This window comes from Danio rerio, chromosome 7, assembly GCF_052040795.2.
Source record: "Danio rerio strain M-AB ecotype USA chromosome 7, GRCz13ab, whole genome shotgun sequence".
NCBI lineage: Eukaryota > Metazoa > Chordata > Actinopteri > Cypriniformes > Danionidae > Danio > Danio rerio.
Window position 1 is genome coordinate 55981272 of NC_141027.1, and position 16849 is coordinate 55998120.

The 16849-nt window shown below is 37.8% G+C and overlaps 1 protein-coding gene and 1 long non-coding RNA gene across 7 annotated transcripts in view; both read right to left on the reverse strand.

Annotated features, from left to right (window-relative positions):
- Positions 1–16849, reverse strand: part of cbfa2t3 (CBFA2/RUNX1 partner transcriptional co-repressor 3) — an 86942-nt gene that overhangs the window by 58288 nt on the left and 11805 nt on the right. The gene's annotated exons all lie outside the window — the stretch shown is intronic.
- LOC147836123 (uncharacterized) lies at positions 6079–11652 on the reverse strand. The gene is made up of 3 exons (XR_015496337.1): positions 7902–11652; positions 7663–7788; positions 6079–7531 (listed from the first exon to the last, which is right to left on the reverse strand). It is a non-coding gene; the product is annotated as an uncharacterized LOC147836123 (long non-coding RNA).

Sequence of the window (16849 nt, forward strand, 5' to 3'; positions counted from 1 at the left end):
CTAATATTGGCGTCAAAAATCAATTTAGAAGTCTCCACAACTTACAGTCATAATGTTATAACTCCATTGCTGGTTATGGTATATGATAGATAAATTTATAACCTTCATTCATCCATAATTTTCCTTTGGCTTAGTCCCTTTATTCATCAGGGGTTATCCTAGTGGAATAAACCGCCAACTTATCCAGCATATGTTTTACATAGCGGATGCCCTTCCAGCTGCAACCCAGTACTGGGAAACATCCAAATACAGTATGTCCAATTTAGTTTATTCAATTCACCTGTACCGCATGTCTTTGAACTGTGGGGGAATCCAGAGCACCTGGAGAAACCCAACCCTGGATTCGAAAAAAAAAAAAAAACATTTTAATGATGAGTGAAGTAATGAAATCTGGAATTATTAAAATGTCATCAAATTCACGTCTAACATTGACATAAAAAATTTATTAAATGATAAAATGGAGTGTTTGTTGACACCAATATTAGATGTTAATTTGATTTAATTTTGATATCAAGTTAGATCACATGCATCGTAGGGATACTCTTCAGTGTAAGATTAGAATTTCTTATATTTTAATGCTTATTTTGGTGGTCAAAATGACATTCATGTACACAAACAAAAGTCTTGTCATCAATCTCAGTTGTGAGAGAAACAATAATAATTTGACTTCATCTGTTGAACTGCATTCCAATTATCACAAATACGCAGAAGACCTACATAGACTTACGATTCCCACAGAAATCAGTCAAGTTTGGTGAAGGAAAAATGGTTTGGGGTTACATTCAGTATGGGGGTGTGCGAGAGATCTGCAGAGTGGATTGCAACATCAACAGCCTGAGGAATCAAGACATTTGTGCTGCCAATTACATTACAAACCACATGGAAAGGTTTAATTCTTCAGCAGGATAGTGCTTCTTCTCATACTTCAGCCTCCACATCAAAGCTCCTGAAAGCAAAGAAGGTGCTCCAGGATTAGTCAGCCTAGTCACCAGACATGAACATTATTGAGCATGTCAGGGGTTAGATGAAGGAGGAGGCATTGAAGATGAATCCAAAGAATCTTAATGAACTCTTGGAGTCCTGCAAGAACGTTTTCTTTGCCATTCCAGATGATAGGCGACAAAACGTTTGTCAGACAGTGTGTGTATTTCAAATAGACGTCAAGGTTTTGACATCTAATCAGTTTGCATTTTTGACATTTATTTATGTCATTTTGACATCAACGTGCCCCTTCGGATATTATCAGGAGCTTTGCTTTATTATTATAAAACTTTAAGCTGAAGTCCATGCTACACTTATGGATTTGCAAAGGTGTTATATAGTTATACAAGGAAATACGTCACATTGCGGAAGTAAAATGGGTTATGAACACTTTACTGGCTTATGGGACACATGGTAGAAAAAGCAGCTGTGTGTGGGTGTGAGGTGTGCAGTGTATGTTTGTGAAGTAAGTTAATGTTAGTGAAATTGAACAGTTCAAGATCAAAACTCTCCGCCTTGAGATATCATTCACTACATTGCACTGCACTGCTTCTCTCATTACAGCTAATACACACTTAGACTGTAGATATTAAATAAATCCTCTATGAGTCTATGAGTCCTCTACATCCAAAAATTCATAATCCATGGCACTGATATCTGGTCTACTCTGCTTGTGTATATGGAAATGCAATATCTGCTCAGACATTCGAAGATTTTACTACAGCCAAATGCAATTTGGGTACATTTACCGATGTGTCAGTCTGTGCTGCTCTCGCAAGGGCAAACATCTCAAACTGATCAAATGTGAAATGATGGAATCTGTTTTCTGTGTGCACATCCTCACTAAGCCCCAAACCAAGGCAGTTTTGGCTTGCTGCCTCATTGCCGTGTTTTGTGTACGAATGTTCCTCCCGAGAGAAGTTGTTTTCCAAGTTGTTTTCCAAGGCACATCATGTCTAATGATCTACAACAAATTTAGTCTTAGAGATACCCAAGAAATTTCAAGTCCATCTCTCAATCACAATGTAGTATACACTGAAAAAAGGAAAGCAAATGGCATATGTTTATGTCCTGTGTACACTACACAATTGCACAGAACCGTGGGATGTCTTGAGAGGCAAAGTATGCATATATCTGTATCTGTATCTCCATCTATATCTGAAAACAGACTAGCTTAGCAACAACACTGTAAAAATATACAAGTCACACTTTATTTTCTTGATCCGTTTGTTGAATTTAAATTACATTACAACTAATTTGCATTAGATTGTAAGTAGACTGTTAGGTTGGGGTTAGGGTTATTGTAAGTGGAGATGTACTTGCTAAGTTTCCTATAGTCAGTTAAATGTCTGTTGACGGAGCAGTATCAACAGATTTTAAGCAGACATTCTAATTCTCAAATGGTCCATCAAAATAAAGTGTTATCAAAATCCAACTTGAAAAAAGTTTAAATTACTTTTTTTTTGTGTTGTTGGTTTGGCAAAAATCAGTAAAAAATGTCTGTGCAACTACATTTAACACGTCTACCTAACCTAAATCTAAATTAGTTTGGGGAGCAAAACTTTGTATGTTTACCCCAAAGCTTCTGCCAACTTGTTACTTTAAGTTGAATTAATCTCAGACTTCCTCAATTGAAAAGGTAAAGGTTGCAATATTTCTAACCCCAACAACAGCAACAAAAATAATAGTAAAACCAATAATAACATTAATGTCATTATTATTATTATTATTAAAAACAACAACAACAAAATACTACTGCATTGACGCTAACGCAATTAGTCTATTTGTCATTTACTTTATTTATTTATTTGGGTACAGCTGCAAAAAGATTTTAAATGTGAATTTCATCTCAAAGTTAACTAGTTATTTAACTGTTTTATATATATAAAACTTATATAGGCGATGCAATGGCGCAATAGATAGTGCAGTCGCCTTACAGCAAAAAGGTGGCTGGTTTGAGCCTCGTCTAGGTCAGTTGGTGTTTTTGTGATGAGTTTGCATGTTCTCCCTGCGTTTGCGTTTGAGTGTGGATGGATTTCCCAGTGATGGGTTGTGGCTGGAAGGGCATCCGCTGTGTAAAACAAATGCTAGATAAGTTGGCAGTTAATTCCACTGTGGCGACCCCAGATTAATAAAGGGACTAAGCCGAAAAGAAAATGTATGAATAAGTAAATGAATGAATGAATAAATGAATGAATGAATGAATGAATGAATGAATGAATGAATTAATGAATGAATGAATGAATGAGCGAAAAACTTGGATGTATTTTCCAAGCAAAATGAAAATCTAAATATCGAAAAAAATCAAACAATAAATTGAACTTTCAAAACAACTTCGCAAATGCTAAATAAAATGATCAAATACTAAAACAAAATGCATTCTTCAATGATTCCAATGACATTGATATTTCATTTTCATGAATGACGTAGTAAAATCCTGTAACAATTAAGTGGCAAATCAAATACTCAAACTATTTGAATGTGGGGATTTAAATGGAGGAATCAGTTTCTGATTACACACACACACACACACACAGCTGGAATCTCATGATGGACTGGTTACTAGGACTTTAAAGACACCTTATTCACACACACTGAGTCTTGTTTTAGCATGTGAAGCTTTACAAAGTGGTTTTCTCTGTTTGTCCTGCCATGTTTTGATCCTTGCCTTGTTTACCCTTATTATAATACCTCCTCTTCTGAGTCTACTAAATGTTTTGTTAACATTTATCTTTACGTTTTTTTTTTTCAATTAACCTATGTTTGTTTGTTCTGAAAATGTATTATTTTTGTTCACTCAACTTCAGACATATTAGGTCAGTGCAGCTGATGTCTTCAAAAGTTGAGTACATGAGAAAAAAAAACTAAAGAAAAATAAAGATTATGCTTTTGTTGTTGTTGTTCACTCATCTTAAGGCATTCCAGTTCTGCAGACAATTTTTTTTTCAGTTGGCACAACTTAAAGTTTTGTTACATAGTAGTTCACCTCTCCAGAAAACTAATAATCTTATGTTAACCCAACTAAATGTTTTTTGTTTTTTTTTAATTAAATAATTTTAGGTCAGTGCATCTGATATTTTCAAAAGTTGAGTGAACAAGAAACAGTGAAAGGAAATAAGGATTATGTTTTGTTGTTGTTGTTGTTGTACTGGCTTATTTTTTTACAGTGTACCCTGGTTAAAATAATAAACAGTTAGCTTGATGATGGATAAAATAATATAATTTTAGCTTTTTTCCTTAAATATCAAGTGCTTATTTGTAAACCTTGACAAATAATACATAATCACATACTGTATGTCCCCCATATTGTAATATCTGTAAACAGACTAGCATAACAACTTTATCATAATTTCTGGCACCATCAAAAATAACTTAGCATCAAATTTAGTGAATTCTTGGCCAGGGCTTATCGTTTTCAGGACTTGCCAGTATGATGTCATCTATGGCAACATTTACTAGGCAGGCTTTTGCCACAAAACACTGTTGAGAATTGGCAACACTGTTGGGAGTAGCCCAAGGCTAGTTGATTGTCACAACAAACAAGACATATTGACTATGGACCGTGCAAAACATTAAAGCACTGGTTGTAAAAACAGCAGATTGTTAGAACAACTGTGACAAGTCAAGTCCATAAAAAAAAAAAAAAAAACAATGAATCAACATATAAGTTGGAAAAACCCCAAAATGTCCCAACAATAGTTATAAGGGGTTTAAATTGCTATGTTTCTATGCAAAGATGTGAAAAACTGGAATATCACATAAAACATTTAAAAAAAAAAAAAGTTCCTGATAAACTGACACCATATTTCAATAAGGAAAATTTAATTTTCTGCAGTAGGAGAAGCCAATGTGAATCAGTATCCAGCCCTGTCTCTTATGTCTTTGTTTAATGTCTCTGTTATGGCTTTGTTTTTGTTTGTGTTCGCCATGTGCTCCCCTTGTCCTGCCTCCTTGTTTTCCCTTGCCACACCCCCTTGTTTAGTCATTGTTTGTCTAACTATGTTTACCTGTGCCTTGTTTGCTTTTCCCTATTTATTGTGCTCTATTCCCCGTTGTCTTTGCCAGTTCCTGGAGGTGCAAGACCAATCTTTGAAAGCACAACCGCTCAAGACGGTTTTGGGAGATAATAATACTCAACCATTTTAATGACAAGACTTTGACTAACCACTTTTAGAATGAACAAAACAGCATTTCAGATATTTTACAATGTGGTCAGTCTATTGTTTGTCCATTGATCCTGCCTATTTTTGTGATCACATAACCTATTAAAACAAAATCACATTACTTTTTTGATGCGCAAACTGAAATTTATTGAGTATTTACATTATCGTTTATGACCATGTTTTCCCTTATTGGATAAAAAGTTTATTCTCAGTTGTACGCATAAGTTTTAACATTTCATTAACAGTTATGCACTTCCGACTTTCCGTTAAGCATTTTTTAATGTATTTACTTTCAAAATTCGCAAATGAAGTTGGTGAATAGAAACATATGGTGGTTATTGTCCCATTTGGCTCAACACAAGATCAACATTCACCACATGATCGCTCCAATCAGAATTATTGTTTGAAACTTAAGGTAAGTTTGTGAACGTGTACTTTTCAATGCATCTACCTTAAACTTCAGCTGTGTGCATTTCTCACGGTCACAGAAGCTCCCTGTGAACTTAACAAGGTGCAGCTGGAAAGTGCGAGCGCGTTGCCTCCCGTGCACGTCTCTAAATTGAAAATAAAATAACAAACTTGACTGCAGGTCGCACACTAGAAGCGCCGCTCTGAGCATCGCACCATGCAGCGCCATGCATTTTACAATTCTAAACATAGGTTTCTATCTGGGTACACACACCGGCTCTTCAAGTCGGCGGCTGTCCGCGGCACCCAGCCATGATTAATGGTTAATTCAGTGTGTGTTGTTATTAGCCTCGGTGTACAAGTTCGGAACTTTAAACTAGCCCACAGTTGGCTGTAAAACTTTACAAAGACACAAATGATTTTGTACTCTCTGCTTGGTCTGTGTCCGAGTTGTACAGGTATGGCTGAATGCTGATCCTATCACTCATGTTGTTTCTCTCTGTCTGCCTGTCTGTTGCCAAACACAGAGCGGGGTAGCTCTTGGCTCTGCCCCCTTGTTACATTGGGCGGGAAGTTGAAACTAATTTTCATGTGAAGCAACACACCCCTAAAACAGCAAGCTGTGTACACGCCTCCAAAATAACACTTTTTAACACATTATAATAAAAAAATTTGAACTGTGTTTTGAATTGAACCTAAACTGGCACATTCAGAAGAACCATAATAATATTAAATCTTAAAAAAGGGGTAAACTATGTGCACTTTAAAATGACTTCCTCTGTAGTTCTAGTGTTAAACATCTTTGAGAATTTGATCGTGTTTTCATGTTTGTTGAACATAATGGCCTCATTAAATACGCTAAAGTTATTTTATTCTGACAACTTTTTTCATTGATTAATGATCTGTAAAAGCTTTTTCTTTAATCACTAATTGTTCAAATACCATCAATTCTGACCTCTTGACCTTAATCTCTTTTTTTGCTTGGGGATCTGCAATATTTGCCATATCTGAAACATGGTGAATTTTCACTTGCTAGTTTCTTTTTTTTTTTTTTTTTTTGGATTAACCCAAAGTGTTCATTCTGTAGCAGTTTACTCCTGTCAATTATTTATTTGATTTAATTATTTTTTTCTACAGTTTGTTTTTGCTTGTCTCGAATTGACCCCAAACAAAAACAACATTATGGCACTGGAAAACAGCCACCTTCCTGAAAAGTGCAGACCAACTTTGTGATAAAACAGATGGTTAGAGTGTTAGTAATACCTGAAGACTGTAATATGATTGAGAGAACATATTGAAAGAATCTGAATGGAAAATTACACATTTTAACGATGTTTTGTCACTACACTGGGTAGAATTTCATGATGTGCAATCAAACCTACACTCTCAGAAATAAAGGTAAGCAAACTTACACTGGGGTGGTTTTGTACTTTTAAGGTACTAGTACGTACCCTTGAGGTGTTAATATGGACCATGTAGGTGCAAACGTGTACCTTTTTTTTCTCTTTGTGATAAATCACTTGCACACACTTTATAAGGTACACCTGTCCACCGTTAATGCAAATTACGAATCAGCCAATCACATGGCAGCGACTCAATGGATTTAGGCATATAGACATGGTAAAGACGATTTGCTGAAGTTCAAAGCGAGCATCAAAATGGGGAAGAAAAGTAATTTAAGTGACTTTGAACGTAGCATGGTTGTTAGTGTCAGACGGGTTGGTCTGAGAATTTCAGAAACTGCTGATCAACTGGGATTTTCACGTACAACCGTCTCTAGGGTTTACAGAGAATGGTCCAAAAAAGAGAAAACATCCAGTGAGCGGCAGTTCTGTGGGCGCAAATGCCTTGTTGATGACAGAGGTCAGAGGAGAATGGCCAGACTGGTTCCAGCTGATAGAAAGACAACAGTAACTCAAAAACCTTGTCCAACCTTGAGGCGGATGGGCTACGCCGGCTCAAGACCTCACCGGGTGCAACTTTTGAACTTAAACACTAAAACCTGAACCACACTGTTCCAGTTACTATGACCATTTATGTGAAGCTGCTTTGACACAATCTACATTGTAAAAGCGCTATACAAATAAAGCTGAATTGAATTGAATTGAACTTTTGTCAGCTAAGAATAGGAACACGACAGCCTACCGGAGTATCGTTGCTGACCATGTCTATCCTTTTATGACCACAGTGTACCGAATCATCTCAAACTGGCTTCTTGAACATGACATTGAGTTCACTGTACTCAAATGGCCTCCACAGTCACCAGATGTCAATCCAATCGAGCATCTTTGGGATATGGTGGAATGGGAGATTGGCATCATGGATGTGCAGCCAACAAATTTGCATCACTGTACTCAAATGGCCTCCACAGTCACCAGATGTCAATCCAATAGAGCATCTTTGGGATATGGTGGAATGGGAGATTGGCATCATGGATGTGCAGCCAACAAATTTGCAGCCACTGTGTGATGCTATCAGGTCAATATGGACCAAAATCTCTGAGGAATATTTCCAGTACCTTGTTGCATCTATGACACGAAAGTTTAAGGCAATTCTGAAGGCAAAAGGGGGTCCAACCGACTACTAGTAAAGTGTACCTAATAGAATGGCCAGGGAGTGTATGTTGAATTTCTCAATTGTAAGTCACTTTGGTTAAAAGTGTCTACTAAAAGATGTACAGTGCAGATCAAAATTACAGAACAGTAAAAAATATTATCAGAAATAATGTAATCTTTGCTCCAAATTTGAAAAAATATTTGTTGACTATACTAATCTTAATTACTATATTATACTAGTGTAGACTATACTGTACAATACTATACTGATGATTTACACAGTAACACACTGATAAAAAAAAATTTAATTAGAGCACAGCGATCATTTCTTAAGGTTACAATAAATTCCTCTCAGCAAAGATGTTTATAAGATAAGATCAGCTGCCAGTTAATTTGGATTTGTAAGATAAGCTTCCAGATTAACACCAAGAACTGAAAGATATTCAAAAGTGATAATAATTAAGCGTACTTGTTTCATGATTAGGGCGAGGTAGTGGCGCAGTAGGTAGTGCTGTCGCCTCACAGCAAGAAGGTCGTTGGGTCGCTGATTCGAACCTCGGCTCAGTTGGCGTTTCTGCGGTACAGGTGAATTGGGTAGGCTAAATTGTCCGTAGTGTATGAGTGTGTGTGAATGTGTGTTTGGATGTTTCCCAGAGATGGGTTGCGGCTGGAAGGGCATCCGATGCGTAAAAACTTGCGAGATAAGTTGGCGGTTCATTCCGCTGTGGCGACCCTGGATTAATAAAGGGACTAAGCCGACAAGAAAAAAAATGAATGAATGAATGTTTCATGATTAGGCGATGCAGTGGCACAGTAGGTAGTGCTGTCGCCTCACAGCAAGAAGGTCGCTGGTTTGAGGGTGTTTGGGGTGTTTACCAGAGATGGGTTGCGTCTGGAAGGGCATCTGCTGCGTAAAACATACGCTGGATATGTTGGCGGTTCGTTCCGCTGTGGCGACCCCAGATCATTGGATTTACTAAATATTTTGAAGGTAAGTGGTTGCAGGCAATTTATATGGGCTGTGTTTGTTGGTTTAAGCCCATATAAATTGTTCGCAACAACTTACCTTCAAAATATTTAGTAAATCCACTGAATCATTTTTTCTCTCAACTTTTTAATTTAATCATTTCTTAATTTCTCTCCCATGCATCTTGCCTTTATACTTCTGCGTCAAGTGTACGCACCTCTAAAAAAGTAACCACATGTCCCAAAACCATGTAACGCAAGCTCTATGATTGGTTGGCTTGGTATTGGTGACGAGTATGGGTGGTGCAGAGAGCAGCGAGCCAGATGGAGCGAGTGTTTACAAGTGTCCAGCGTCGTTAAGGAGCTGCAGATGTTTTGTGTTTACCTTATGATAAAAAATGTTGTACGTCCGCTGGTTCCCGCGTCTGAATGAGCGAGATTTAGCTACTTGTACATTAAGGTAGCGTTCAGAAAAAACTAAACAAACTTTAAAACACTTGATGCAGAGGAACATCACATAACGTGCTGCCAGCAAGTGCTTCGGAAGTGTTATTGCAGGGCAACCCAAACAGCATGCAGACGTGTAAATGCATGGCACCCACCAAGGATCATGGAAATCACTCGACGCAGAAGTATAAAGCCTTAAGTAACAACAGAAGTCTTTGTATTTGGCTTTAACTAACATGATCTGTGATTTTGAGAACCAATCCAAGTGCATTATATATATAGTAGACAAATGTGCCTACAATGTATCAAAATTTGAAACATCTAGAAAGAACAACCAACAGAACCTCAAACAAAGAAAAAGTGTTGCTTTCATCCCTGGTCTCACTTTGTATATTTTATAGTTTATTTTTTACTGAAAAATAATCTAGTAATGTCTCTTCTGAATGTTTATAATTAGGCAAAATGCCATAATATTGATCAAAATCTACAATATTACACTGAAAAAAATCGATTTATTGGATTTACTATAGGCAACACAGTGTCTCAGTGGTTAGTACTGCCCCCTCATAGCAAGAGGGTCTCTGGTTCAAGTCCTGGCTGGACCAGTTGTGTGGAGTTTGGATGTTTCTCTGTGTTGGCATAGGTTTCCTCTGGTTTCCCCCACAGTCCAAAGACATGTGGCAAAGGTGAGTTGAATAAACTAAATTGGCCATAGTGTAATAGTGTGTGTTTGTGTGTGTGTGTGTGTGTGTGTGTGTGAATGAGTGTATGGGTGTTTACCAGTACTGGGTGGTGGCTGGAAGGGCATACCCTAAATAAAACATATGCTGGAATAGTTGGCAGTTCATTTCATTGTGGCGACCCCAGATTATTAAAGGGATTAAGCTGAAAAGAAAATGAATGAATGAAATTGGCAATAATGTATAAGTGTGTGTAAATGATTGTGTATGGGTGTTTTCCAGTACTGGGTTGTGGCTGGAAGGGCATCCGCTGTGTAAAACATATGCTGGAACAGTTGGCTCATTCTGCTGTGGGGACTTCTGAAATAGAGACTAAGCTAAAGGAAAATCAATGAATGGATTTAAGGGGTTGCAAGCAATTTCTATGAGCTGAATTTACACAAAATAAATGTGAGTAATGTTCAACTTAATTTGTTTGTTTGTATTCAGCCCATATAAATTGTTTGCAACCACTTACCTTCAAAATATTTAGTAAATCCAATGATTTATTCTTTTTCAGTGTATTATATATAGTTCAAACTTTTTTAACCGAATTATTTCACATTTCCTCTCCCATGCATCTAACAAAGACACATGCCCGCCTTCTTTATGTAACTGCCTCAGTCAGTACAGAGTGCTATCTTCTACAGGACGGGCTCCTGGTTGTCTGAGAGATGGATGACTGGTTGTCCTGGGTCTTGATGTAGTGTTTATGGCTCTCTTCCCTGCTGGGGAGTTATAGCCCTGTCTGTCAGGTCCTTCTATGGCCACACAAACTGCTTCTTATACACTACTGCTATGCATCCATCTTATGGTGCTGCTAAAACTAAATTGAAGAGGTTAAAAAGAATAGATGGGTTAAGCTTGAAAGGCTCTACATAAGTTTTCTACAACGAGCACTTCAGTATTGAGTTTTCTGTTCTGGTCTCAAATTGAAAAGACTACCTGGGTGAGACAATCCTCTGAAACTTATACTCTCACTACGTTAAGAATTGAAATGAATGGCATAGTACAGTCTAAAAATGCAGGGTTCCCACTCACCACCCAGGTAGAAAAGAATTCTGGTACAGATTTGGCATAAAGCTGGCACAGCAGGCATTCAACCGGCACTGGCATATAGCATGTGGGCCAAACATGGCTCAGGCTTGGCAAAAAATGGTGGCACCATTCTTAAAGCGGCACTTGGGCCAGATATCAAATGTAGTATTTGTCCCAGATTTTAAAAATGTATATGTGGCCCACACAAATTTGGCCTAACTTGACCCACCTTTAAAATACATTTAAATTATTTTTGAGTAAAGAAAAAATTCTACCAATTGGGTCGCTTCAAGAAAAAAACGCGGCCTTAAGTCGAACTTGCTTCATGGGTCTATTAAATTCACTGAAATCCTGGCACACCAACATATTTGGTCCAGTTCAGGCTCACTTATGGGTTATTAACTTGGCTGAGACTTGGCCCTGATATGGTCCATATTTGACCCTTATGGAAGCCAGACTTGGTCCAATCATGTGCCGTAATTCACTGCGGCATGTGGGCCAAGCAAAAGTTGATTGTGTGGGCCAGAGAAATTTTGTTATGTGGGCAGTCACTGTCTTTTATTGATGAAGCTGGGACTTTAAATAAATCATTAAGGAAATCCACTTCTCCACTGGGGAAATATGCTATTTTTACACCTCCCCTATTTAAACTGTGAGAATTACCATGTTTGAATGCAATCCGCCAATCTTTAGGTCTGGGTCTCAGTTTTAGCTTAGCTTAGCATAGATCATTGAATCAGATTAGACCATTAGCATCAAACAATAAAATAGAGAGTTTTGATAATTCTCCTATTTGAACCTTGACTCTTTTGTAGTTACATTGTATACTAAGTGTGATGGAAAATAAAAAGTTGCTATTCTAGCTTGATATGACTAGGAACTTTACTCTTATTAAGGTATAATAATCAATAAACATGGCTGCAGCAGGTGCAATGATATTACACAGTACCTGTAAATGGTTCCCAGCTAGCTCTTTTGGACAAATAAACTGAAATGAAAGACCTTATCCAAGTTCACACTTAACTATTTTGACCAAACTTAATGATATAAGATAAAAATGAAAATATTTAGTTTTGTCATGTCTTGTTGTGGGGCATCACGGTGGCGCAGTGAGTAGCATGATTGCCTTACAGCAAGAAGGTTGCTGGTTTGAGCCCCGGCTGGGTCAGTTGGCATTTCTGTTTGGAGTTTGCATGTTCTCCCTGTGTTGGCGTGGGCTTCTCCCACAGTCCAAAGACATGCGTTATAGATGAATTGAATAAGCTAAATTGTTTGTAGTGTATGTCTGTGAATGAAAGAGTGTATGGCTGTTTCCCAGTGTTGGGTTGTGGCTGGAAGGGCATCCGCTGTGTAAAATATATGGTGGATAAGTTGGCGGTTCATTCTGCTATCGTGACCTCTGATTAATAACTAATTAAAAAAGAAGATGAATGAATATATGTGCCTTATTCCTCCGTCACACTGCAGGCAGCAAAATAAATCAGGTTAAGCATTTGTCAATATGTCCTTTTTCAGTTCCTGCTGATGTTTTGATGCACTTACATTTGCATATGAACATTTTATTGGCTTTGAAATAGTAGGTCTCAGTCCTACACTGTTGTGTATGTTTGATTGTGTTTTTCTCTTGTCCTCTGTGTCACACCCTGATTATCCTTATGTCACCACTGTTGTTAATGGTCTCTGTGCCTTATTGCTTGAACTGTTTGTTAAACTTAAGAAAACACCCATACATACTCATTCACACTCATAAACTACGGATAATTTAGTTTATTCAATTCACCTATACCACATGTCTTTGGACTGTGGAGGAAACCGGAGCACCCGGAGGAAACCCATGCCAAGATGGGAAGAACATGCAAACTCCACACAGAAATGCCAACTGGTCCAGCCGGAACTCAAACCAGCAACCTTATTGCTGTCACCGTGCCTCCTAGAACAGGTATACCGTGATCATATAAGATAGCTTATATTGTGAAATAATTTTTTTTGTCATATTGTCCAGCACTATTTCTGGCCATTTTTTAAAATCACAAAACAACACATCATGCTAGGTCAAATTTTTGGCCAACATGTGCTTTAAAGAGTCAGTATTATGGGTTTTTGAAAATTACCTTCCATGCAGTGTGTAACACAGCTCTAAGTAAAGTGAAATATCCAGCTAAGGCTTAAATCTAAAGGTGTGCCGTGTTTTAAAAAAAAGTTTTATACATGTATAAAAGAATGGACTCATAGTCTTTAACTGCATTGCTTTAATGCACTCCTGCATTGGGCTCACACATACATTCTGCACTCTGACTACTTCAAAATTGTTGATAAGCCATGGTAGGCGTTTCTCTCTGTCTCGTGCTGAACGCAGTCAACCAATCACAACAGACTGGCTCATCTGACCAAAGAGCACAGATTAGCATTACACTATGGAGGGGTTTGGGAGCAAAAAAAATTGCTGAATGAATTGGGTTGGGATAATTAGGTAAAAATAAATGCATAATATAAGACGATGAAAGTGTTTTTTGACCTTGCATGCATATCAGACTGTTGTTGGAGACCCCTGTTACCAAAATATGATTATTTTGATTATATATAATTACCAAATTATGTTTTTATTACATAATAAGGGCTCTTTCAAATTTATTAAAACTGGTTATTAAAACTATTAAATTAAAAAATTTACTAAAAAACGTATATTATATATAACATATATAGGGGCTCTTTAACAAATAAACAGAATGCACATTGAGACTGTGATTATAACACTTGACTACGATTACAACATACGCCTGCTGCGGCCACACAAACTTTGTTTCAGGCCATCTAGAATTACAGTAACTGGAGCAGAAGCTGCAGCATGGGATTCTTATCGGCATGACAGCAGTTTGATTGACAGCTCAGTGCTCTCACGGGGGGTCCGTTTGTAGACAGCCTGTCAATGTCAACTCCTGACAGGTCCTCCATAGCTTCATTTAGCTCTTTGTTGATGTGACTATACAGCACCGCTTCCCTACACCCTACTGAGTGATCACTTCTCGGACGGCTTCAGATCTCTCCATTATGAGCCGCTATCTCTGTACCAACACCACCCTTCATGCGTTGACCTTCACCTGTAGTGGCATTAAGAATGTCCTTTCTTTCTCTCCGCATCTGATGGAGTGGAAGAGATGCTCGCGTCTGATTGGCTTTATTGTGTCCGTATGGAAATGACTGTCTCTGCGGAGGCAGAAATAGAGTAAGAAAAAAAAAAAAAGGGGAGGCATGGGTAAGTGTTCGCAAAAGGGAGATCTCTTTTTTTCTTGCACATTATAAATCCTTTCCTGTGGCTGCAGTCGCCATCCAGAGTGCTGGAAAGAGATAAGACGGGGTGCTGCCAGAGAAACACAGCTCTTTTGTCCTCTCCCTTTGTCCTCTCCCACTGAAGCTCCGGCATTCAGCGGCCCTGTTGAGTCACCCTTTACAGACTGCAGTAAATGAAAGTTATTTTAAGCGCGGCCGCTCAGAGAGGGACTTTATCTAATGAGAAGGTGGCCGCGGGCAGTGCGACGAGGAATGGAGTCATCCACTTTTGCACAGAGAACAGAGCATTGCGGAAGCAGATGTGTCACGGATGTGTTTCTTCATTGTTATCGCTGCTCTGAATCACAGAGATTAAAAGAAGATGCTGTGATGAAATGAATGTGCATGAAAAGGTTGTCATTTCGCAACAGGGACACGACACTGACAGACAGAGAGAGAGAGAGAGATTGAGCGACAGGACATGAAGCGAGATAAAGTGTATGAGATAATGAACTGCATTTTGTAATGTAACATACAATAGCACAACATATTTCCTGGTATAAATACGAATGTTAAAATGTCAAAGCATGTCACTCAAACTTCTCTTTCACTCTCACTGACTACCAGACTCTTAGTGTCGGAATGAAACTTGCACTTCTTATTTTTATATGTACATTAGTAGTGCTTGTTATAAATGATGAATCTTAATGGAACCTTCTGTTCAGTTCACTCAGTCAGCATCAATTCATGTGGACAAGTCAGGATTATTAACCTTCCTGTGAAATTTAAATTGTTTGAAAAATATTTCTTAAGTGCTCTTTCACAGTTACCTTTTTTTTCAGTACATTTTTAAATATAATAGTTTTAATAACAATTTTTTAAAGAGCCCTTTATTATGTATTTAAAATGGTCTGGTTTTAGAGATCTCCAACAACAGTCTGATATGCATGCAAGGTCAAAAAAACACTTTTATTGTCTGATAATATGCATTTATTTTTACCTAATTATCCCAATGACTCCCATATAATTCGTTCAGTGATTCATTTGTTCCCTATACTCTCCTTAGCGCAATGCTAATCTGCGCTGATTGGTTTGATGGGCCAGTCTGTTGTGATTGGTCAACCACGTCTAGTGTGAGACAAAGAGAAATGCCCACCACAGCTTATCAACAATTTTGAACTAGTCAGAGTGCAGAGTGTATGTGTGAGCCCAATGCTGGAGTGTATTAAAGCAATGTAGTTAAACACCAGCATATTACTCCACTCCTAAACATAAGTAAAAACAGTGAGACACATTCAGTATAAATCCACACAGTGGCAAAAGCTGAACTATTTTGAAACTTGACCATGTGTGTAGGAACAGCTGATGGTGGCCATAGCAATGATAAATGGAAGTCGATCACGAGCTCACAAACATATTTAAATCCATAAACAATGTGGTTTTAGACAGGATATGATAATATATAGAGTTAACCACATACAGTACAAGCGGTTACAAGTAATAAAATACAATTAAATACATAATTTGCAAGCTAGAGAAAACAAAGAGGCAACCAATTTATTCACACTTGCTTACACTTATGAAATGGAGGAAGGAACTAATCCATGAACTGTGTACTGTACAGTAAAGTTCTTGTCAAGCACTGACAAAGACTCATATATCAATAGTCTTTTCTGATCCTTTCTTTATCAAACAGCTGATGAATCCCCCATTGTAAGCGTACAGACTGCTGAAGTACTCGTCAGAAAAATGACAAGAACACAGCACAAGGCTGGGGCTATAATGGGGTATTTTTGCAAAAATAAAATGACTCTTTACAGCCTTATCTTTGGGTAGTGAAAATAACACTAACTTTCCCTCACACTTCAGAGCACATAATTCAGTCAGGATCTGTTACAGTGTTTGTCTTCTTTTCTTTCAACAATTTTTGTAGGTGGGACCAGGGGTTTTAATTTTCCCTGATATGCTTGCGCAACAAATTGGCGGGGCTTGAGTTCCATATCGACGTGATTCATTTGAACCACTATAAATCGACTCTTTTATAGATAAATCAATAGTTTTAGACACAGCACGCTTTCAAATTTAGTGGCTAACTTGTATGATCTCATTCATACATTTTAGTATGATTTGCTCATCTCTCAATGACGGTTAGTTTTAGGGGAGGGGTTTGGTGCCAAGCCTCCTTTTACAAATCGTACAACTAAACTGACAATTTAGCTACTGAACTGACAAAATATAAAATCGTTACCTTTCCTGGTGAGACCGGGCTGAATATTCAGCTTAAAGTGTAATTTAAACGCTTAAC